The sequence below is a fragment of the Peromyscus maniculatus genome, chromosome 4 (genome assembly GCF_049852395.1).
Source record: "Peromyscus maniculatus bairdii isolate BWxNUB_F1_BW_parent chromosome 4, HU_Pman_BW_mat_3.1, whole genome shotgun sequence".
NCBI classification, from domain to species: domain Eukaryota; kingdom Metazoa; phylum Chordata; class Mammalia; order Rodentia; family Cricetidae; genus Peromyscus; species Peromyscus maniculatus.
The window spans coordinates 51,339,925-51,356,053 of record NC_134855.1 but is presented as its reverse complement, the minus strand read 5'-3'; the positions used below and the strand labels follow the sequence as shown (position 1 = coordinate 51,356,053).

At 44.7% G+C, this 16,129-nt stretch overlaps 1 protein-coding gene across 3 annotated transcripts in view; it reads left to right on the top strand.

Moving 5' to 3' along the window:
* The window catches only part of Wipf1 (WAS/WASL interacting protein family member 1), a 113,089-nt gene that overhangs the window by 27,477 nt on the left and 69,483 nt on the right, over positions 1 to 16,129 (top strand). Inside the window, exon 1 of one of the 3 annotated variants that reach the window (XM_076569683.1) lies at positions 13,885 to 16,115. The exons of the other annotated variants lie outside the window; for them this stretch is intronic. The gene's annotated coding sequence lies outside the window, so the exon portion shown is untranslated. Of the gene's footprint in view, positions 1 to 13,884; positions 16,116 to 16,129 lie in introns of those variants that run through there. 3 annotated transcript variants of the gene reach the window in all.

Genomic DNA, 16,129 nt, shown 5'->3' with positions numbered 1-16,129 from the left:
ATAGCTCGGTATAGAATATTTTCTTAGTATGTGCAAGACCCTGGGTTTGATCCAAGCATTAAAAAAAAAAAAAAGACAGAAATAAATAAAAGATGTATAGGTGAAAGCCAAGAGGCCCCATATATGAACTCTGTTTGACAGTCTTGGGAGCACCCATCCCGGCCTCCTAGGCTTGTGCCAGACACCTGTGTATAAATGAAGAGGCTGCCTTGGAAATGGATTCTCGAGCCCCAGTGTTCTGGCCTACAGTGAGCTAGTGAACCCGGAGGAGACCACGGAGGTTATGAGACAGTTATTACAGCTGCCTCCGCTGTACTGTTTCTGAATTCCTGACGACGTGCATGATCCATGGGGACCGGGACATGGTAGTGGTTTTATACAGCTAGTTTTAGGGTCATTTATTACACGGTAATAGATACCTGGAGTATCAGCCAGCAATCTTGCCTGACTTTATATATAGCTTGGTAGTTACCACATAACACATTGTATTTGTAAGGTCATGACCAAAATTCGCAGGTCCTACAACCATGCTATACAACTACTAATTGCTTTTTTCCCCCCATAAAAGATAAGCAGGGAGACAATCTCATTCATTCATGTGCTTTGGTTCTTAAATGTCCCCAAAGGTCCATGCCTTAAAGGCTCGGTCCTCAAAGTGTACCATTGAGGAAAGGTGAAACCTTTGAGATGTGGAGCCTGGTGGGAGGCACTTAGGCTGTTGGGAATTGTTGGGTCTGCTCTTCCTTACTGTCTCTGGCTTCCTGGCCTCAGAGTGAGCACTGTAGACCCACGGCACGCTCCTACACTGATGTGACATTGCATCAAAGCAGTGGGGCTGGGAACCGAAACCTCCAAAACTGTGGGCCAAAATCAACCCTGAAAGATGTCTGTCGCCTTTGCTACTGTCCTAACAACACCAAGCTAACTGACATCTAACTAGTGAGTCAACAGATCGTTGGGGGCTGGGACTCACAAGAAAAGTGACAAATCCAAGTTCTCCTGAAATTTTGTGGCTTGCTTGGAAGGATGTGCCACCGATACTTTTCATTTATCGGGAACTCGGTACCATCACTTCTAAAGTAGGAACGGTTTCCTTAGTAATGATAAAGTGTACAAATGTACAAAAAGGCACTTTGGGTTTTTAAGAATGACAGTACTGTTGATATCTGTAAACATTTAATGTAATAATTATTTGGGGTTAATGGGTAAGGCTGATAGTTGGTGCTGCTAAGAGCGTGGTCAAGTAATCTGACCCCACAGGGCAGACCAGGCTCTGGGGGCCTGAGGTAGCTGGTGCTTGAGAATCACCTAGCTGAATGACAGTGCCAGTTCTTCCTTCTGGAACTACATGAGTGGTGTTGTTTGTGAACGGGTAATCGAGCCAGATGTATGAGAGTTAAAAAAAAAAAAAGAGTGCGGCCAATCATAGGGTACATGATTGCATCCCACAGTTCCCAGTGAACTAAAATCTTTTTATTTCTCCTGTTCACTGTCTTTTTAGCCTGAGAAGCAGTTGTGAGCCTGTGTCTGGCATAGCACATACGATGCCAGTCAGCGGGGCAGTCTCTGTAGACTTCAGTTGGTCCCGTCCAGGCTGTGTGCCAGTCACCCGGGTTCTCCTGGCATGATCATCTTACCGTTCCTCACTGCCTGTCCCTCTGAGAACCCACAGGTACTCAAAGCACAGTTCTGAGTGAGTACAGGTGCAGTGCTTTCTTTTGGAATGCCCCTCCTTGTATTAAAAATACTTGTACTGCCAGGAAATTTACTGCTTAATAGTAAAGAGAAAACTGAACCGGCTAAAGAGACTTGGTCATTCTTGGAAAGAGCAGTCGTGGCAGCCGTGAGAAAGCAGGTCTAGGAAGTGCTTCCACATACTGAGACCGTGGGAAGAGGAGGGTGTTATACATGACTATTAAGGTTGCCCTAGACTCTGAATCCGTGTTTCTATTTTGAATCGTGTTATGTGTACATAAAATAGACAACATTGACAGACTGATGAGGTAGATGTGTGGATCTTGAGAATGAGAGGTGTCTCTGTTCTCCATTGCAGGAAGACAGTAATCTTTCAAAGATGTCAGCCACCTCTTTCCCTCCTAGGAGGAAGTACATCTGCATGGGAGGATGTGGGCGGACTTTTCTTTCCCACCCACCTGTTTCCAGATAACCAATATGGAGAATTAATATTAATTACAAATGCTCGGCCAAGAGCTCAGACTTAACTACTAACTCGCTCCTACAACTTCAAGTAACCCGTTTCTGTTCATCTATGTGCTGCCCCGAGGCTTGTGGCATTTACCTCTCTGGCATGTCTTGCTTCCTCTCCATCTGGCTGGCAACTCCTCTGACTCTTCCCAGTGTCCTTAGTCTGGTTCTCACACCTAACTTTATCTTGTCCAGCTATTGGCCAGTCAGCTTCTTTATTAACCCAGTCACAGCGACATATAGTCGCACAGTGTAAAGGAACATTCCACAGGGGGATGGGTTGTATCCTATACTGGTGCCATGATGGAATACAGGGCCGTGATCGTGATCCTACTTGGGAGGGTCCAGAACTGACCCGAGCCAAGGCCAAGATCACTGCAGGAAGTGGAACTCTCTCGTGCAGTACTTATCCACAGGAGGGCAAACGGTCTTCTCGTCCTTCTAACCCTTCTAACCGAAGGGAACTGAATTGGGAGGGGCTCCAGAGGAAGGATGCTTATCTCTGAGCTGGGACAGGAAGAGCCATGTGGATAGAGGCTTCTGGTCCCACGCAGTTCAGTGGGGTTAAGGGTCACAGTCCCTGTGGAGGTGGAAATACAGCTGTTGGGTCACTCTTGAGCACTGTTTCCCTGACTGATGCTCAGTCTGTTTAGCATCCTTTGCTGGTAAGTCAGCTGTGGCCGTAAGCGGAGACAACAAATCGACTATGCTGGTAGGTCCTAGAAGACAGGAGGCCTGTCTTACCACAGAGCACTCCTGTGAAGGGAAGCGGCGTGGCTGGGAGGCAGAATTACTCTCCTGGAGAAAAAACGATTTAGGCCAGATCCTTTATCAGGGTTTCTGCAGAAAAGGCAAGTCAGGACAGGGCAGGCCATTCAGGCTGGCTGGTCTGAATTGCTATGGAGGACTGTAGGCTGTGGGGGTGGTCCCTAGTCGCCTGGTACATGGCCCTGGGATGGCAAAGGCTTCCTCAGTGTATGACAGAGGCAGTCTGGCTCTACATTAGTGAGTTTGCTTATCAGGAGCCTAGTCTTGGCTGAACCCTAGCCATCTTAAGAATTGGCTAGTCCTAGGGCAGGGTCTCCCTGAGCCAGAAAGCTTTTGTCGTCTTTAAAATGTTGAAACCTCTTGCACACGTGTTAGTGTTTGCACACACATACACGTGGTATACAGGTGAACTACAAATGGCGGTTGTTTGTGGACTCTGGGATATGCAAACCATGCGTCTTCGAGAACTGGAATCACACCCAGTATGACGATGCTGGCACACCAAGAGTCCCCAAGAAGGAGACTCATTTCTGGTCACTCGAAGAGTGTAGTTGTGGTATGGGATGATGCAGGAAGTGGCCGGTCGCCTTTTCAAGGCCTTCTCTCTCTCTCTCTCTGGCAGGAAGAGTTGCATTTAGGTAACAACTATGTTGCCATGCAAACGACACAAAGGCCGAGTATAATCCTCTAGTCTCAATCCACAGATGGGTGTAGGTTCCCATTTGGTTAGTTGGTTGGTTGTCTTTTTTTTTTTTTTTTTTCTGATAGTCCAAGGCAGTCTGTCGTCATGACAATCCAGGACGGTGGTGATGCTTGCTTGTAACATTAACTCTGTACTTTCAATCAGTCTAGGTGGCTCCTTACAGCTTTATTTGAGTATCTTGTAGATTCTGTAGCACACTGTACTTGAAAATAACGCATTTTCTCCCACATGTGTATTTCTTCTTGCTAGGAGAGTTTCACACCTATAAAATCTGTTTACTCGGAATATAACCAAGCTTGATAAATATTATAGTTTATAGTAGTCATTTTCCAGTAAGCAAGGACGTAGAGTTTATTAAAAACCAGAGCCAGGAAGGGGGTGGTTTTGCCGGTAAGTGCACTTGGCGGTGGAAGTCTACTGACTTAAGTTCCATGTGTAGGACCCACACCAAGGGGGAGGGAGGGAACTGACTCTATGGAGTTGTCCCCTGACCTCCACACACATGTATTGTGGCACAAATGCTTTCCTCCCATCATGCATACACACACAATAATAAGTATGTTTTTAAAAATTGATAGAAGCAGAACTTGCGATCGGCTCAGTGTGACGTGCCGTAGACTCCTCCTCTTCAGGCTCCTTCTGCCGTTGTGATTGGTGCTCTGTGGTACCCAGTGTGAAAATGCAGCCTGTACAAAATGTTCAGGAGACATATTTCAATAAACACACTTCATGTTATTAAACAAAGATGGCTGATTATTTCTGTATATAAATTTGTCCTTGGAAGTTAATTGACGGGTATTATGTTGCATTTAGTACCTAAGTATGTCATTGAGGTGTACAACAGTAATTTAGTAAATTTTAGGCATCATCCAGAGAAACAACTTTATTTCCAGAAGCTGATTGAAGGCAAAGAAAATAATAGATGCTGATATACAAAATACAGTGTTTCTCATCCATTATGGCTGTTACTAATTAATAAACTCTTGACAGATGTCTGTGTTTTGTAAATTTACTTCCTTTGCAGAACATGTAATTTAGGCTGTCTGCAGCCACTTCAAAATCAAAATCAGAGTCCAGGAAAAAAAATATGATAAACACACCAGGTTGGGTTTGATGTTGCTCAGCTGGATATGACCCACACTCTAATTATAACCTGAATAAATCTCCGGCTTCATACGACCAGATTCTGCCTGGAGTCACCCACTCCAGCGCCAGAGGCCTTAAAGAACATATCTCTTTAATCCAGGCTTCCCCAAAAGGCCCTGAGTAAGAGTCCTAGGCTTATACTATGTAAACACTTCCCCAAAGTTCAGTGAAGATCCCTGTTCCTCCCCAGCACACATGGCTCATCCCTGTTCCTCCCCAGCACACATGGCTCATCCCTGTTCCTCCCCAGCACACATGACTCGTCCCTGTCCCTCCCCAGCACACATGGCTCATCCCTGTCCCTCCCCAGCACACATGGCTCGTCCCTGTTCCTCCCCAGCACACATGGCTCATCTCTGTCCCTCCCCAGCACACATGGCTCGTCCCTGTTCCTCCCCAGCACACATGGCTCATCTCTGTTCCTCCCCAGCACACATGGCTCATCCCTGTTCCTCCCCAGCACACATGACTCGTCCCTGTTCCTCCCCAGCACACATGGCTCGTCCCTGTCCCTCCCCAGCACACATGACTCGTCCCTGTTCCTCCCCAGCACACATGGCTCGTCCCTGTTCCTCCCCAGCACACACAGCTCATCCCTGTTCCTCCCCAGCACACATGGCTCGTCCTAAGCCTGGTTTTCTTTCTCTCAGCTACATGGCTTCTCACTAGCAGCGATGCTTTTCTTATTTATTTGTCATGGAGATGTTGTAATTCATGTACCATTCTCTAGTTTCTAGTCAGATACAAACACTTCAAAATCTAGGAACAAATATGCTTCGATCCCCCTGCAACAGCCTTGTGGAGCTCCGATCCTACTTTCTGACTGGCTGTGACTTTCTGCAATGATCTGAACTTAACTTCATTTCTCCTAATTCCCAAATACCCTTTATTTTCTCCATGCAGAACACCCCAGAAATGAAGTTCTTTGCTTCACTAGTTGTCTCTCTTTCTAATTTAGAACTTCCCAAGAGTGAAAGTCCCTACCTATCAAGAGTGGCAGCATCCACCATTTTTGCAGTGCGCTGGTTAAAGTGCATCAGATTTAATACTTATAAAAATGCCCCTGTTAAAATGAGAAAACTAGTACCCAAAAGAATGAAATAATTCACTGCACCTAATAAGTAATGGGTCTGTTTGAATCCAGGCATTCTGATTTCAAAATCCCTCAGTTGTGAAATGATAGGAACTCGTTCACCAATTCTATCTTGTTCTGTGTTCTCGTTGTTGTGAAAGAGAGGGAATGATGAGCCCGAGAAGGAAGATTGTTCAAACAATTAGATGTTCTCTTGGCCCCATACTCAGCGTGGGAAAACCACAAATTCTGAAATGGCAAGGTGCCTGGCAAGGGGCACCTTATCATTCTCTATCTTGCCCAGCATCCTTGGCGCATCTGTGAACTGTTTGTGTTCCTTATTCTGGTTTATCTACCATTCAGTCGACATGAAATGAGCAGAGCGGTCTAAAGTGCTCACCACAAAAATGTGAGGACCTGAGTTTGATCCCCAGAGCCCAAATTAAAAGCCTAATGTGGTGTTTCTGTAATCCAAGGAGACAGCGGAACTCCAAGTGGAGACAGGAGGAGGATGTCTGAGGCTTGCTGGCAGCCAGTCTAACAGAATCTGTGAGTTCTGGTCACTGAGAGACTCTGCCTCAAAACAGAGAGGGCAGTGGAAGAAGACAGCTGGTGTTAATTTCTGTCTTTCACGCATACTCACAACACACTGAGCAGCATGCAAGTGCAGGCATCGTGGTTCTTAGCACTGTCTTGGCCACTTCCAGAATTCTGTATTTATGAGGGTGCTTAACCTCATCCTGGATGATAGCAGGGCGCTTTTTCTTTATGACTAATGATGATTTTTATTCCTGAAATATTTTGCATTGCATAATTATCATCTTGAAAACACTCATACTTACATAACTCACTTTTATAATAGGGACTTTCTAAATGTTATTTTACCTTTCAGATATTTACCTTTCAGGTATCTTATTTTTTTTCTTTTCATTGAAAATAGTTTTTTTTTTCTCATCTATGTATCCTGATGATAGTTGTCCCTTCCTCTCAGCTCTGCCCCACCTCCCCTCCTATCTGGTTCCACCCTCTTTCTGTCTCTCATTGGCAAATAAACAGGCCTCTAAGGAACAATCATAAAGTAAAATATAATATAATAGGAACTAAAAATCAACACACTGGAATAAGACAAAACAAACAGAAAGAGCCCAAGTGAGGGACAAGAAAAGAGACCAACTCATTCTCACTCTCAGGAATCCCATAAAAACACTAAACTGGAAGCTATAATATATATGTGTGTGTATATATGTATATATATATTATATGGTATATATAAACTGGAAGCTTTATATATATATAAAAGCGATTATATATAATAAAAATTTAAAAATAAGATAAAATTTTTAAAAAAGAAAGAAAAGAAAGATCCCGACAAGCATTATGAGGCAAGGAACCACCAAAGATGCCGTGGAATTCATTGTCTGTGGTCATCCAGTGCTGAGCATGCAGCCTGCCCTTAGGAGTAGTTTGTTTCCCCGGTGAGACTCCCTTGGAGGAAACTAAAATTTCTTGCAAGTGGCTATCAGTTGGAGATAGTGTCGGGTTAGGGATGGGGGCATGTGTTCCCATGTCCTTTCTGCTCTAGAGCCCCATCTGGAGCAGACCCATGCAGCCAGCAGGGCTTTCCTATGTCTCTAGCCAGGTTTTTTTTTTTTTTTTTTTTTTTTTTTTTTTTTTTTTTTATGAACAAAGGAATTTGTCATTTCCTTTCTGTGTCTTGATTAACAATAAAGATGAATGAATGGCTTGGTTATTTGTAATCCAATTCCATTATGTCAAAAAAAAAAAAGCCAACTTGGTTTACGGCATCAGGCTGCGTGGTATGCCAAAGAGTGACCATGCTAGGCAGGGCTCTGGCTTTGGGGGCAGGTGGTCCAAGTCTTGGTAATTCCAGCTTCCATTACATTGCGAAAACGCAATGTTCCACTGTGCAGTGCACCATTGAGAGAACTTTGGTGACCTTTTAACTTCCCTTTAACTGTTCCAAGGGCTCACAGAAAGGGTGCGTGCAGTCTTTTTGTATGAGAATTAAGGGGGAAGCCTTTGCGTGATGTAATGCTTCAAAAATCCCCCCGTTTCTGAGGGAAGCAGCCCCTGTGGTCTGTCTGGACAAGCTGAGGCTCCAACTGCACAGTGCTCCGCTGCTTCTTACACAGCCCACAGCAGGGGGCATGGGCCCTGTGCTCCTCTCTCTCAGAGACTGAACAGCCAGGGGGCAGGTCACAGAGGCACTGGAAATGACACTGGGTGTAGTCGGAAACTTTGGTACCAAATCCCAGTTCCATCGCTTATTTACTAGTTGGGGGAAATCCCTTTAATTCTTGGAAGGTTGCTCTCTCCCTTTGAAACGCAAGGATGATTAAAAATGATGTGACTATGTGAAAACAAAAAAAATACCCTTCGCAGGCATTCTACCACTTCTTCTTTGTGGTCCTAGCCAGAGTTTCTGACCGGTGAACAGTGACTGGGAGGTTTAAGTTGTTTCTAGCCCTCTGCCTCTCCTCCCTCTTCACCGTCAGTCCCGTCTCTGAAAAATTGAGTGTGGAATTGAAATGTCAGCTGTCGTTCAAATGCACACGGTGTAAATGTAAAAATGCAAAAACAAAACAAAACAAACCCCACACAACCAACACACGCAGCTGATGGCCAGAATTTCTTCCGCCCCCCCCCCCCAGCCATATCAATGCTTACATAAATGACAGACGTCCCATTTCAGAAAAGAGAAGGGTATGGGGACTTGACTACCTTACCGTATTCTTAGCTATCCAGTAGGAAACTCGGCTGAATTCTTTAACTCTGTAGAGCATGCGCTAACATTCCTGTGATCCTGCCTCAGTCTAGGGAAGATGCCTTAGCCGGTGACTCTGGTAACTAGCAGTGAGGTGGTCAGAGACGCCTTGGGCAGCCTCCCTCCTGCAGATATGTTTGCAGATTTTCCTAGTGTCTGTGGGTCTCAGAGCCTAAAGTTTGCAGAGATTTTCCCCAGGGTGTTCTTGGTCCTGAGTTCCTGGCTGATGCTTAACCACATTATTGGTGAGAGGTATAGCCCACCTTCCAGACAGGAAGGGGGGAAGTCTGTCTGTCCTAGTAGACTAGAGCCTGGGGTGGTGGAACTCCCGTAATGCCAGCACCCCAAAAGCTGGGGTAGGAGGATCACAAATTTGAGACCAGTCTGGGCTTCATAGCAAGACCCTGTCTCAGCCCTGGCCCCTCAAAGAGAACAGTTCCTGATGCCTGTGGAACGTCACCCCTTTGCTCTGGCATTGTTACCAACACAAAGCTATCCTTTCATTTCCATGAACAGTGACTTTACCATTACCAGGACCCAGCTGGCTGTGCGCTGGCATTCACCCTGAAAGGTCACATGAGTTGATATCTAGAGAAAAGTACAGGTGGGATTTCTAAACCATTAAAATTGAAAGCACATATTCACAGTCAAGGTCAGAAGATATCAGTAATAAAAAGCATGGCCAGTCAGCAAAAGTTAAAACTAAAAAGGAAATGTAACAATACGTATAATAAAGTGGCAGAGTAAGAGAAACAAATGTTAGTAGAGTAAGTTCTTCTAATAAAACTTTGGCAGGAGGGTGGTGGCACGTGCCTTTAATCCCAGCACTCAGGAGGTAGAGGCAAGAGGATCTCCTTGAGTTCGAGGCCAGTCTGGTCTACAGAGTGAGTTCCAGGACAGGCACCAAAGCTACACAGAGAAACCCTGTCTTGAAAAAACCAAACCAAACAAAAACAAAAAACGTTTGGTTCTCAGATACATTAGAAGATAATCTAGGGACATAGCTCAGGAGTAGAGCACCTGCCTGCCATGATTGAGCCCTGTGTTCAGCTTCTAGCACTAGGAAAACAGAAACTCTCTGGCTATCTGCTGTATTCAGGATTGCATGTCAATTGGCATTACATAGAAAGGATGAAAATTAAGCAATAGCTGATAAGTGCTAACTAACAAAACAAAATTAGGAATGAAGATATTAATATTAAATATAAAAAACTTGGGCAAAGTCACAGAAGAAGAAGAGTATAACTCCTAGAAGAAAACTTACCCATAGTGAACATTAATGTGAATGTCTGATCATTTAATTAGTAAAGCAAAATTTGTTAGTGCAAACAAAATAATACAAATGAAATATAACAAAAATAAATATACAAATACACTTTCATAATTTAACAAAATTAAATGACATTAGGATCACTATTGACTTAACCAAATATATACAAAGTATTTGTAGAAAATGACTAAATGAGTACTAGTTTAAAAACTTTTGTTCAATTGACCAAAAAAAAAAAAAAAAAAGAAAGAAAAAGAAAATGAAAGAAAATTAGACATGAGTTGACCGCACATGGCAGCAGAAAAGTATTGAAACTTTGTGGATATGTGTGTGTGTGTGTGTGTGTGTGTGTGTGTGTGTGTGTGTGTGAGTTCTGGTTTTAATGTTTTTACTTATGACATGGGAAATTCAGTGTATTTATGACTATAGCTAATAGTTTAACATTTGTATGTAATGTGAATGATAGGGTCAAGATAGCTGGTGTATCTATCACATAGTCTCATTTCTTTGTTTTAAATGAGCAAAATTCTCTCTGTTGCTCTCTGCTTTAAATAACAATGAATTGTTAGTCACAGTTGTCTGGTTGTGCTAAAAGACATTTAAACTTATTCCTTCCATCCAGAGGCACCCCTGTATCTATTGATCATCTCCTTTCTCCCTCTTTGACAGAAGTTGGTACCAGGAGTGGGGTATTGCTGTGATAGGCCTGACCGTGTGTTTGTTTGGAGGAATGTGGACTTAATGGGGCATTCTGGTAGGAGCATGGAAGACAGTGGTGCTGAGGGTGATTTGAACCTGGCTCAAGAGGTTTCAGAGGAGAATTTTAGTGTGTTGCCTAGAGATAATTCTTGTGATATTTTAGTGAAGAATGTGGCTGGTTTTTTTTCCCCCTTGTCCAAAGAGTCTGCCTGAATTTAGATTAATTCCATTGGCAGAGGAAATCACAAAAGAGCCCAGTATAGACTCTGTCATGTGGTTATTAGTATTAACTCTAATGAAGGTTTCTAATGGAAAGGAGCAAGCTAAGAAGGGAAAAATTCAAAATGTACAATTTGAGGAGAAAAGGGGCACCAGGAAGTAAAATGGAGCTAAATCGTGTGTTCACGGAGATAAACAGATTAAAGGAAAACTACTGTTAAATAGAAGAAAGGGAATAGGGCAAGATCCCACCCAGCTAAACTTCCAACTTGTGAAAAGGAATTAAGGAATAGTTACTTAGGTTCTGAGCTAAATCCCAGCACAGGAGCATGTAGATCTCTGAGTTCAAGTTCAGCCTGGTCTACAGAGCAGGTTCCAGGACAGCCAAGCTTAGGCAGTGAAGGAAACCATGGAAAACAGAAAGTAAGTGAAGATGTAATTGATCAAAGGGACCATGTTTCAGCCCCAGCAAGCAGCAGAACTTGGCACCTTTGCCCATGTGGTTCTGGCTTTAGACTCAAAGATATAAGAAAGGATTATAAAATTTTCCTCTGAGACTAAGGAAAGCTGCTGAGGCCAGGCGTGTGTCAGGGGTGTCCCTGAATGGAAGCCTGGAGAGGCCATTGTGTGAAGCTGTGAAGAAGTCTGGATTGCTTTGGAGATCCTAAGATATGAGAGATGCCAGAGTCATGGGATACTTGCTGAGGAAAGCTGCTAACAGGGAGTGGAACCAGCACAAGAGAAAGAAGTGTGTTGCAGTCAGCAAAGCTGAAAGGAGTTGGAGATCTGAAGAGCATTTTGATATCAGACATGGAGATGCAGACTTTAGAGTTTGTCCAGCTAGTTTTTGGCCTTGCTTTGGTCCAATATTTCCTTACTATGCTCCCTTTCCTCCATTTTGGAATGGTAATGTATATCCTGTGCCATTATATGTTGGAAACATGTGATCTTTGTTTGTCTTTTTTTAAATTTTATAGGATATTACAATTAAGAGATGCATGAATCTCAGAAGAGACTTTGAACTTTGGACTTTTAAACATTGTTGAGACTGCAATAGACAATGGGGCCTTTGGACACTGGACTAAATGCATTTTGCATTATGTTATGGACACAAGCCTGTGGGGGACAGGGAGGGGAATGTGGTGGTTTGAATAGGTATGGTCCCCATAGACTCATGTGCTTGCATACTTGGCCTATAGGGAGTGGCACTGTTAGGAGGTGTGGCCTTGTTGGAGGAAGGGTGTCACTGTTGGGGCAGGCTTTGAGGTCTCATATATGCTCAAGCTATGCCCACTTGCAGTTCTTTCCCTGATGCCTGTGGATCCAGATGTGGAACTCTCCGCTCCTTCTCCAGCGCCATGTCTGCCTTCATGCCACCATGTTCCTGCCATGATAAGACTAAACCTCTCAAGCTGCAAGGCAGCTCCAACTAAATGTTTTCCTTTATAAGAGTTGCCGTGGTCATGGTGTGTCTTCACAGCAAGGGAAACCCTAACTCCCTCTCAGCCCCTATGAGCACTGTTCTGTCTCTACATCCTCAAGGTCAACTCCTTCACATGCTGTATTCATCTTCCCTCCTGTGCCTGCATTATTTTAGGTAGCATTACGTTCTCTGGTTCCATGTACATTGCAGCATGTGTGGAGGTTTCATTCTTTTCTGTGGCTGAGCAATGGTGTATGCATATGTATTCCACATGGCCCTCTGTGGGTGGACAGCCTGCTTGACTATTGTACTGAGCTGCAATGAGCGTGGGAGGATCGGTATCTGGTCACCATGCTGATTCCTCTCCACAGTGATGGGAATGCTGGGTCTTCCTGCAGTTTTGTTTTTAGTTTTTTGAGGAACCTCTATGGTGTTTTGCATAATGCTTGCCCTAGTTTACATGTCCACTAAGAGTCTATGAAAGTTCCCCTTCTTTGCATCCTCCGCCAGCATTTGTTGCTTTTTTGTTTGTTTGTGAGAAAATAGCCATTCTACCTAGAGTTAGATGCTATCCCGTTGTGGTTTTGATTGGCATTTTCCTAATGGTCAGATTGAACTGGGCTTGCAAGTTGGCTTCAAACTCATCAGGGGTCACTAGACAGTTGAGTGAATTCTAAGTTTGGTTACTCATCGGCGAAGTAGAGATGATCATAGCCAAGTCACAGGATTGCAGTGAGAATTAAAAACATCTATCTGTAAAGCACTTAGCTGTGCTAAGTGGTAAGGATCTGGTAAATGACTGATGAAAACAGCCAGTGTAACCCTCTTCTAGTCCCTCTGGGTGCTGGTGAGATGATTAGGGACCATCAATACGTTAGCACCTTTTACGTGGGGATGAGACAAAGAGCAATGTTGATAGTGTTGATAGCAGGTGAAAAGGTTGAGCATTGTGTCTGTGACTATTTGTGTAATATGGCAGTGGTGAAGGGTTGGGTTAGTCCCCACACCATTTTAAAAAAAAAAAAAAAAAAACATGATGCTCCCAGAACAGAACAAGGGAGAGAGGTTCTGGCCGCGGAGAAGGGCACAGTGGCCTCCACCAGTCTGCACTTGCCTGCCGCCCTGAGTGGGGAGCAGAAGCAAGGCCCTCACCCCACCCCTGTCCGCCTGCGGCAGGGTGTGCACTCCTCATCTGCCAGGCTGGATTTCTCCAAGCCTGGGGCGGCACCACCAGCTCCTCAGGCGTGGAGTGAAGACGCGATCGCTAAAGAGTCAGAAAACAAACCCTGAAAAGAGTTTAATCCCTGCACACCTTCTCCGCCCAGAACTTGGTTTGAATTTGTGGTTTGAGGTAAAGTTAGACTGTATGTAGAAGGAATTAAAAATCCTGCATTAAAAAAAAAATCTGTAGCCGGGCGGTGGTGGCACACGCCTTTAATCCCAGCACTTGGGAGGCAGAGGCAGGCGGATATCTGTGAGTTCGAGGCCATCCTGGGCTACCAAGTGATTTCCAGGAAAGGCGCAAAGCTACATAGAGAAACCCTGTCTCGAAAAAAACCAAAAAAAAAAAAAAAATCTGCAGACACTCTCTACCTACCTACTTTAGTCAAAATATTTGCTCAGTTTCGGGGAAATAAGGGAAGATAGTTAAATGATACTCATTAGCCCCAACAAGAGTTAGTTGCTCATTGTTTCTCTTCCCTGAGACACCTCAAATGTAAGATAATTTCTTAGCTTTTAGTGTATTTTACTTTGTCCCAGAAAATGTCAGCTATGGACTTAGGTTAATGTTTCAATATCAGCTTACAAATTGTTACTTACATATCCTATGAACATGTAAAATGTTAGTGATCGAGGTCACTGGGTGTGGACTGCATGGGCCCTCTGTACTATCTCCAGTTTTCTGTAGCTTTTCAATTGCTCTAAAAAACAAAATCCTAAAGATTGCAAGGTTGGGGAGATAGCTCAGTAGTTAACGCCTTTACCACACAAGCCTGAGGACAAAGGTTTGGATCCAGAACCCATGTAAATGCTGGTTGTGCGTGGCTTCCACTTGTAGTTCCAGCCTCTGAGGGGAATCTCAGAGCCATCTGGCAACCAAGGTTAGCCATATTGGCAATCTCTGGGATTGATTGAGAGACCCTTCCTTGATGAACAAGGTGAAAGAGCAAGCTCTGTGATGGATTGAAAATTTTTCATTTAAAATTTAAAAACAGAAGCAGCATCCGCATGGAGAAGCCAGGAGAGGCGATTGAAGACCTTTACTGACCCCATGTACCACAGCACACAAGAACATGCAGACCTGCTTAGTGGAAAGCAGAGCTAGAAACTAAACTCAGAATGCGTGTAAATGCTGCCACACGTTCACATAGAGCCCTTGCTGTTTTCTGCCCACAAAGCTCTTTGCAATGTCTAATTCCAAGACGGTGGAGAATTACCGTTATTCATATTGTCAAGCTAATGTCCTGGCTGTAGTGTGGACAGCCATCTTGGCCCTGCTGGCTAATCCAGATGCACAGTTCAGTCCCCAGACCAGCCATCAGCTGTCAGACTAGGAGAACGGTTACTCATGTCTCCACAGCCAGAGCTGTAATCATGCGGTGGCCCTCTGGAGTCCGACCATTGTCCACAGCACTCATTCAGGGCCGGTCTCCTTACTGCGGGGGCTCATGTGGAAACCACACTGAGGCATTACATGGGAAATGGTTTTGACATTTGACACTTGTCTGTAGTTACCTTGCTGAAATCCAAAAACAAAAATCTCTTTTGTAGCATTTTTTTAAAAAAAGAATTATGCTAGGGTGGCCAAAAAGAAACCATCTTGGGTTATTTATTTATTTTTTTGTAGGAGTCAAGTTGAACAAATTGGAGAATATTCCCGCTGGTCTAGGACATAGTTTTGTACCCACATACCACTTCCTACAGCCCCAAGTCCTTGTGTGTTTGGACCCTCCTGAGAGCTGGGGTGATTATCAGCGGAAAGAGGCTGGCCAGACAGGAAACTTAGACATGGCCCTGGGAGTCTCCTCTCCTGTCCGGGGCAGAAAGGGACATGGCCAGGGGCACCCCCCTTCCTTTCCTGACAGGCTAGCATCAGTTACTTAGTCCACGGAGGCTGACAACACAGTGGCTTTGTTTTCTAACCTAAGAATTAGGGCACAGTGTCTGACAGCCCTACTAAAGAGGCTGGATGAACTTGAGACGCTCGGAGTTCAGGTTGAGTGGCCAGGGTGGCAGCAGGACCCAGACATGAGAGCCAAGACCTGGCTCTGTTCTGCTAGTGGCATTGCGTCCCCTAGAGGAGAGTGTGGAGATATCTTGGGAACAGCACCATCAAAAGCCCTTCCTTGGACATCTCCAGGGTGAGAGCATCCATATCTGGAGCCCACCTGCAGGAGAGGGTCCAAACACCGGGCTTCCATATGGGTCTGTTCTTTTTCAGTAGTGGAACCCCAACTCTAGCCTGGATAGCCTGGGGGCCGTGGACTCTTTCCCTTCCCTGCTTCCCTGTCTCATAACATGGAGTCGACCCCTATCCTCATTTCCTCTTTACCTGTACCTTAGGAGCTCCCCAAAGAAGCCAGGGAACCATTACTCGGAAATGGCCGTTTCTATAGGCGCAGGGCCACCCCGGGTGAGAAGGCAGCTGGCCGATGGTATCACATGCCTCTGAGCAGTTAGGAGGCGGCAGCAGCAGCAGCAGCAGAAGGTGCAGTGAGGAAGTGCAGTGTCACATGCAGCCTCACAGGAAGCTGCCAGAAGATAGCCGAGGACTACAGTGCTCAGTCGTTTTTTTTTTTCCCCCAGCGGATTAAAGCGACTCAGGTTAGTGCCTTTTC